The following is an 8,301-nucleotide window of genomic DNA, read 5'->3' on the forward strand; positions in this document are numbered from 1 at the left end:
TGACATCTGTGACAAAGGACCACCATACACAGTAAGGAGAAACCAAGCTTTTCACTGGCAACTTAATAAGGATTTGAACATAGATCTTGAAGTGAGAGATTTGTACATTCATTCACTGTTGCACATATGTCTGACATGTTCTGTTTCAAAAGACAAGGTGGCTGAGGTAATATCTTTTATTGGATCAACTTGGTTGGTGAGAAAGACAACTTGAGTTTACACAGAGCATTTCCTCAGGTGGAACAGATTGTTTAGCAGAAGTAAACAGATATTTCAAGGGCCCATTCAAGGTGAAGCAATCCATTTACACCCTTCCAGTCAGAGGGGGAAAAGGGCATCTGGGAGGGGAGGGGTTGATAGTGGGTTATAGATTGTTGTAATAAGTAATGAAGTCAGTATCTCCATTCATTGCTTGATTTTTAGTGTCTAGCAAAGTTATGAATTTATGCTTCCAGGCATGGGTGCTGGGGATGGGACCACACCACCAGCAGGGGTGGCAGGTATCATAAGCCTCTCCTGACCCAGACAATGGCCCTGCCCATTGTTGCACCCCAAGGCCCAGCCCTCACTTTCCACCTGTTGCCGGCACAGAGGCCCGAGGACAGCAACAATGGTTCGTTGCCCGGTGTGCTTCGCTCCAATAAACACACCAAGGTGGAGAAGCAGACACAGTTTATTTGAGCCCAAATAAGGTGCAAGGGAGACATAGCAATCTCAAATCCTGCACACCCAGATACAAGCCATTTTTCCCTTCTTATACATGATTTTAGCTAAGCATTCCCATTACCCCCACACTCCTCCCCCTTACCCCGCCCCCTCTTCCCCCTCCCGTCTATTTTCTATAGCAAATACATCATGCAAGTAGCAATTACACTAAGCAGGTTAAATCATACTTGGCAAAAACCACTTTAGCTCGTTAGTAACTTCTGTGAACAGTTATCTTGTTTTACTTCTTTGAGCAAGCAGGCCTCATTATAGCAGGCCTCATTATTACCTTCTGATACAGGTGTTGTAACTGATAACCATTCTTTGTTGCCGGCCTGTTAGGTCAATTAAAGTTCAAACATAAACATGGAAGCGCTTTGGTCAGACATGGAGTGACTTTATTTCATTCAGGCCTAATACAGATGCCTGATGACACCAACACACCCAAAGGCCACTGAAAATTTAAAATTTTTTATGATAGCAACTCTCACGCTGTGCAAAGGTCAAATATAGATCAGTACACTATTTGCCAATGCTGTTTTCTTAGTAAGATGTGCTTAATATAACAAGACAAGCATGTATTTTCAAGATCTAATTTAACTGACAAAAACTGTATTTAAGGAAGGACAAATGGCTGATTTCATTAGGCAAAACTAACTTTGTGTGATGAGAACTTCTGCACTGCATTGTTACTAGAAATCAGTACATCTTCCATCCTAAGAATTTTTTAGCAATACACACACTGAAATAACATTCTTCAGAGGTGCCTAATAAGAGACTCAGAAATCCATAGTTAAGCACCTAAATATAAGTGGCCTGATTTTCAAAAGTGCTGAGCTCCTTCAAATCCCACTGAAATCAACAGGTATTGCTCTACACCTTGAAAATCAGGCCAATGTATTAAAACATCAAGAATCATTTTATTTTACTGGATTATGGCTGCACGTTAATATTTTACCTAAGACAGTGTAACAATGTAAAAGCAGGGATACAAGTTACAGCACACTGTTCAGCAAAACAGCTACATGAACTAATTCTACAGGAAAGAGAAGACTGATTTCAGAATTAGAAACCAGCTATATGAAAAAATGCTAGTTAACACCAGCATGAGATGCAACCTGGGGTAAAAAGTCAGTTTACAAATTACCTTCCACTTCAACTTTTGTATTTATTAAAGTGCTGTCAGTGCATACCAGGATGTAAAGAACAAAGAGGAAGACACAATCTCTGTCCAAAGAGTTTAGAATCTAAAATGGACAGAGACACCCCAAAATAGAAATATCATACAAATGCAACACAGATTCTCAGATTGGTACACCACCACCACTGGTCTTAGCAGAACTTGTGGTGTTCTACAGGAGAGAATTCCTATATGCAACAAAAGGCAAACAGAAACTGTAATATCACAGTGAGGAATACTTCAGGTCATCTCTATTCAGTCTTCAATAGTAACTGCAAAATTATTCTGCACTCCCTATTTCGCCACATAAGATATCTGAAATGGGTTTAATATATTATATAGTCTTATTTATGTGCACACTGTACAATGCAATACAATACAATTCACTTTTACAGAGCATCCTTAATGCACAAAATTATAAAAGGTTCATCAAGACAGCAAACCACCTACTAAAGCAAAAAGGGAAAAACTTCAAGATACAGTTGAAGAGACCAGATTTAATTCTGGTTTCAAGAGGGATGATGAGTAATCATTTGCACCCTCTCTCCGGGTTGAGGATGAGTTCATCTCGAGGTCACAGGGCTGATCGTACATTTCACTGACGTGATAGCTACTGTCCCCTAGAAATGTGATTTTACTTCAAAAAGCAGCTGTAACATCACATCCAAGGCAGTTTGTCCATCTCTGCAGCTCCCACTAGCTCCTTTCCTCTTCCCCAGTACTCCCAACGCTCATTACCTTCCTTTCTTGCTTCCTCCCCTCCCCTGCTTGCCTCTTTAGCTGTTGCTCCAGCTTCATCCCCATGCTGTTCATCCATTGCATAGTGTTTTTTTCCTATTAGCCACCTGACTCATCCAGCTACCTCCTTTGTCTGCAGAGCTGGTTCAAGCAAATCGGAGGCCCCTAACAAAGTCGTTCAATTAGTTCCCCAGCTAAAAGGCCCAAGGTCCAGCATATTACCTGATCAAAATTCCTATGCCATACTAGACATGGAGGGAGGGTTTCATCAGTCCCAGAGGAAGCAGGGAATAGGCACTGTATCCAGAACTGATGTGTACATTTGTGGAGAAAGTTAAAAACACAGTGAAAAGAGAGTTCTTGTTAAACAGGAAAAAAGTGTGGGAGCCTGTGATGTGCCTGAGCTCTAATATAGGAGAAAGCATCCTGCTTCTATAGGCATATGCACTAGTTACAATCCCCACAGAACACTTGGCAATAAGCGATTTGTGTTTCACACCACGCGGCACTGGAACATTGGCCGTAGATATTACACAAGCAGTAGTACCCTCTCACTATACCCTCAGCCCTTCATGCCCTCTGTGGCTGTAAACTTGGCAGCACTGCCTGTATTAGCCCATCTAACTTACTTCCCTCCCAGGTACCACTGATCTTTCCTACCCCAGAACCTTTGGGAAAAGATCCAGTTGTGAAAGGATTAACTGTTTGATTCTATGAGACCAGACTTTCAGATATGACCCTTAGCATTAGGAAACAACTCTCTATAACAAAGAGTTGAGAAACAAGTGTGTGCTTAAGCATCAATAACGTAATTCAGGGGTTGCTGTTTATAGCAACTGATAGCTAAAGAGAAGCAGAGTAGAAGTGAAATAAAATATAAACTTCCGATGGTCAAGTTCAACTGTTAGTCAAACATTCTTACCCTTCTCATCTCTAGCCCCCAACAAGTCAGACACCTCCTTTACCAGAACGATCAGGAAGACAAGCAAAGACAGAATATACTCTTGTGGGAACAGTCCTGAAATAATAGGAGGATGGATCAGCGCTAACCCTCCTTTCACTTCTAATGTCTAAGATTCTATTATTGGAGAGCATTTTATAAAGAGCCCTATGAAATGTACTGCATTCTTTATAACAATACATATTGTTCTGCTCACCTTATGCAGGCTTGATGCATAAATTGTATACATCTCATTAACAGACAAAGGCATTTTAAATGAAGTAGCAAATATTCCCCTTTGTTTATTGAAACCTCTTTGCAACTTGAAGCAAATTTCATGGGTGAAGCCTCAGATAATATGTATAACATGCTCTATTTTCATTGTATAGGCTCCTCATTAAAGTTTAAAATGTGCCTTTTGTTTCTGCCACAAAACACAGCAAGACTGGAAAAAAATTAAAAAAACATTTTGCTTTGTAGTCATTTTGTGATTAATTACTTGCTTAGTTATGGATCATAAACAGGTGCAGGAAGTTATTTTGGAAGTAATGCTCATTTTTGTAGGTGAGCAAAGTTCAGTTACTAAATAAACGCCTAATATATATTTATAAGCCAAATTATAATGGATCCCTCTTAACTCTTCTGATTTTATCAGGTTAAAAAAAACCCAAAACAAAAAAAATACCCTTCAAGGACATGTACATGTAGCTTTTTCAGTGCTACAATTGTGTCAGGGCTGAGACTAGGTGGGTCAAGATGGGCCCTCTGTCTGAAGGAACTTCCTCTTGTTCCAGCAGCTAAATGCCAGTATTGGTCTGCAATTTAGAGATGAATAGGGAGATGGAGAAAAGACAAAGGTTTTCTCTCTTTTTTGGGGGGAAAGGGAAGGGGCAAGCAGTAGAATTCATTCTAAACTGTAAAAGGATTCCAAATTCCTAAAATAAGTCTGTGTGTATTCACCACACTTTGCTATGAAAGTGATACACTTCAGATTTGACTTGAGAAGAGTTCACTTTAAAAAAAGCAAATGTAAATAAGCAGGGTAATTTTATATTAATGTGATAAGCTGAAAAGAAATGTTCATGTTGTGTAAAATTCAGATCATGGATTTCTAGCGTTCATGAGCTCTGGTTCTGAGGACATACCAGTCATTGGAACCATTTTAAGACTGGAATTGGACTAACAAGGTTAAATCTGAATTTTTTTAAAAATGTGTTATTACTTTGTATTATGATAGCATTTATAGACCCCCAACTAAGATTAGTGATCCATTATACAAACAAACACATAGTAACAGGCAGTTCATGCCCCAAAGATTTTAATATTTAAATAAGACAGAAGGTAAGAGAAAGGAGGTATTACTATTCTCATTTTACAGATAGGGAATGGAGGGGGAAAAAAGTTTAAGTGACTTGCCCAAGGTGACACAAAAATTTGTGGCAGATCCCAGAGTCCCAATCCAGTGTCTTAGTCACAAGATCACCCTTCTGATTATAAAATTTTTATATTCCATAGGATTTAAAAAAATCTTTAGAAAACCACAAAGTTTGATTAAGAAAATCTCCAGTGGATTTCCATAGTGATTGTAACACAGATAAGCATCTGAATTTTTGGGAGTTCAGAGAAACATCACCTTTGGAAGTTCATCCATCAGTTGTAAATATGAGATTTTTTTAAAAAAAATGACGATTATAAATAATAATTTGTCCTGCATTTGGAAGGAGAAAGGTTAACCTGTCTGTCATGAAGGTCATCTGCAGAGACTGGTGTGAAGCAACAAGCCATGTTTCATCTAACTTGTCATCCAGAGAATAAATGTAGTTAGGTAAGGAAAACCTGTCTTCCTGATTCGGAGAAAAGCAATCAGGTAACATATAACTGACTCTCTTCAAGAGCCAGAAAAAAATCCAGAGACCTGGAAAGTTTGGACACAGATCCAAGAAATACCCCAAATTCTGGTAAAAGGGAACTGAACTGTTCCTTTTACTCCTGGCCTAGAGGGCACTGAATTGTTAGTGTTTTCCTTGCTAGAGGACTGAGCTGCTTCCATTTCCCTGGATCTGAGACGCATTTTGAGGTCTAAGGTCATGTCTACACTAGCACTTATGTCAGCAAAACTTTTGTCACACAAATAGCATGACAGACAGGAATGGCGGAGCCTTGTTTCTGCCCTAAGTGATATCAGACAATGAGTAAAGGATTCTGAATCACAATTGCACCGAAGGAGCTACTAGTCTCTCTCTTTTCAGGAGCATTTACCCACCGCCCATCTGCAAACACTTGGAAGGTGGTAAGGTGATAGGGAATAGCCAGCATGGATTTGTAAAGAACAAATCGTGTCAAACCAATCTGATAGCTTTCTTTGATAGGATAACGAGTCTTGTGGATAAGGGAGAAGTGGTGGATGTGGTATACCTAGACTTTAGTAAGGCATTTGATACGGTCTCACATGATATTCTTATCTATAAACTAGGCAAATACAATTTAGATGGGGCTACTATAAGGTGGGTGCATAACTAGCTGGATAACCGTACTCAGAGAGTAGTTATTAATGGTTCCCAATCCGGCTGAGAAGGTATAACAAGTGGGGTTCCGCAGGGGTCTGTTTTGGGACCGGCTCTGTTCAATATCTTCATCAATGACTTAGATGTTGGCATAGAAAGTATGATTATTAAGTTTGCAGATGATACCAAACTGGGAGGGATTGCAACTGCTTTGGAGGACAAGGTCATAATTCAAAATGATCTGGACAAATTGGAGAAATGGTCTGAGGTAAACTGGATGAAGTTTAACAAAGATAAATGCAAAGTGCTCCACTTAGGAAGGAACAATCAGTTTCACACATACAGAATGGGAAGAGACTGTCTAGGAAGGAGTAGGGCAGAAAGGGATTTAGGGGTTATAGTGGACCACAAGCTAAATATGAGTCAACAGTGTGATGCTGTTGCAAAAAAAAGCAAACGTGATTCTGGGATGCATTAACAGGTGTGTTGTGAGCAAGACACGAGAAGTCATTCTTCCGCTCTACTCTGCGCTGGTTAGGCCTCAACTGGAGTATTGTGTCCAGTTCTGGGCACCGCATTTCAAGAAAGATGTGGAGAAATTGGAGATGGTCCAGAGAAGAGCAACAAGGATGATTAAAGGTCTTGAGAACATGACCTATGAAGGAAGGCTGAAAGAATTGGGTTTGTTTAGTTTGGAAAAGAGAAGACTGAGAGGGGACATGATAGCAGTTTTCAGGTATCTAAAAGGGTGTCATCTGGAGGAGGGAGAAAACTTGTTCACCTTAGCCTCTAAGGATAGAGCAAGAAGCAATGGGCTTAAACTGCAGCAAGGGAGATTTAGGTTGGACATTAGGAAAAAGTTCTTAACTGTCAGGGTGGTTAAACACTGGAATAAATTGCCTAGGGAGGTTGTGGAATCTCCATCTCTGGAGATATTTAAGAGTAGGTTAGATAAATGTCTATCAGGGATGGTCTAGACAGTATTTGGTCCTGCCATGAGGGCAGGGGACTGGACTTGATGACCTCTCGAGTTCCCTTCCAGTCCTAGAGTCTATAAAACTTTTGAGGGAGCGAAAATATGTATATATTCAGGAAGGCAAACCCAGTCTTCAATGTAATTTTTAATATCAATTACAACAGATGCAACACAGACGAAAAATGTCAGCAAAATCAAGAGTGTGACTTGTACTGTATTCAGTCTTTAACTTCTGTGTGAGATGTACCTTAGTACTCCCTACCCATTTACACTCTTCCTCCCAGCAACAGTATTAGGCCCCAATTCTGCAAAGACTTATGCATGTTCCATTGACTCCTCATGGTAGTAAAGCAAAGCACATGTGTAAGTGTTTGCAGGGTCAGGAACTAATACTGAAGTGCAAAGCTTACATCTTAATTTCGTAGTTTCCATCAGTTTGTTTATCATTTATTTTTTCAGTAAAATATTCCAGAAACATTACTGGAATTAAAATTATGATTAAAAATATGCAAATAACTGAATAACTGAGGGAAAAACACATTGAAATATAGGTTTGTCTACATGATGTTATAATGTACTCCAGCTGGGATGTAAATTCTAGCGCCCATCAGTATGTCACACACTAACTGACCGATATGGATCCTGCTAGCATGCACTAAAGGTTCCCTACTTCCTGTAAACGTAGTACTGTTTGAAATGGGGACTAGGGAACTTTTAGTGTGCACCAGCCGGGACCCACATGGACCAGTTAGTGCTGGTGCACACTATCACACCATGTAGACCAGCCCACATTAAAACAAGCAGAGAAGGGGAACTAATTCCACAGCATGGCATAGACCAGGGGTCGGCAACCTTTCAGAAGTGGTGTGCCGAGTCTTCATTTATTCACTCTAATTTAAGGTTTTCCGTGCCAGTAATACCTTCTAAAAATGTTAAAATGTCTCTTTCTACAAGTCTAAACTATTGTTGTATGTAAAGTAAATAAGATTTTTAAAATGTTTAAGAAGTTTCATTTAAAATTAAATTAAAATGCAGAGCCCCGCAGACCAGTGGCCAGGACCCGGGCAGTGTGAGTGCCACTGAAAATCAGCTCATGTGCCGCCTTTAGCACACGTGCCATAGGTTGCCTACCCCTGGTATAGACATTTTTACTCAAAGCTGTAGAATATTTTACGTACCTAATCAAAAGACTTCATTTGTTTATGGGAACAAAACAGTCAAATTAAGGGGTAAGTATAAATGACTCATTCAAAACATA

This window comes from Mauremys mutica, chromosome 2 (assembly GCF_020497125.1).
Source record: "Mauremys mutica isolate MM-2020 ecotype Southern chromosome 2, ASM2049712v1, whole genome shotgun sequence".
Taxonomy (NCBI): Eukaryota; Metazoa; Chordata; order Testudines; family Geoemydidae; genus Mauremys; species Mauremys mutica.